This window comes from Physeter macrocephalus, chromosome 17 (genome assembly GCF_002837175.3).
Source record: "Physeter macrocephalus isolate SW-GA chromosome 17, ASM283717v5, whole genome shotgun sequence".
In the NCBI taxonomy this organism is placed as follows: Eukaryota; Metazoa; Chordata; class Mammalia; order Artiodactyla; family Physeteridae; genus Physeter; species Physeter macrocephalus.
This window is the reverse complement of record NC_041230.1, coordinates 45767986-45768726: the sequence shown is the minus strand read 5'-3', so window position 1 is coordinate 45768726 and position 741 is coordinate 45767986.

Below are 741 nucleotides of genomic sequence, written 5' to 3'. Positions count from 1 at the left end.
GGTATTTGTCTTTCTGATTTACTTCACTTAGTATGATAATCTCTAAGTCCATCCATGTAGCTGCAAATGGCATTATTTTGTTCTTTTATGGCTGAGAAGTATTCCAGCCATATATTGTATATATGTACCACATCTTCTTTATCCATTCCTCTGTCGATGGACATTTAGGTTGTTTCCATGTCTTGGTTATTGGGAAAGTGCTGCTATGAACATAGGGGTGCGTGTATCCTTTTGAATTACAGTTTTGTCTGGATATAAGCCCAGGAATAAGATTGCTGGATCATATGGCAACTCTAATTTTAGTTTTTTGAGGAACCTCCATACTGTTTTCCATAGTGGCTGCACCAACTTGCATTCCCACCAACAGTGTAGGGGGGTTCCCTTTTCTCCACACCCTTTCCAGCATTTGTTATTTATAGACTTTTTAATGATGGCCATTCTGAGTGGTGTGATGTGGTGCCTCATTGTAGTTTTGATTTGCATTTCTCTAATAATTAGTGATGTTGAGCATCGTTTCATGTGCCTGTTGGCCATCTGTATGTCTTCTTTGGAGAAATGTCTGTTTAGGTCTTCTGCCCATTTTTCGATTGGGTTGTTTGTTTTTTTGTCTTTGAGCTGTATGAGCTGTTTGTATATTTTGGAAATTAAGCCTTTTTCAGTCACATTATTTGCAAATATTTCTCCCAGTCTGTAGGTTGTCTTTTTGTTTTGTTTATGGTTTCCTTTGCTGTGCAAAAGCTT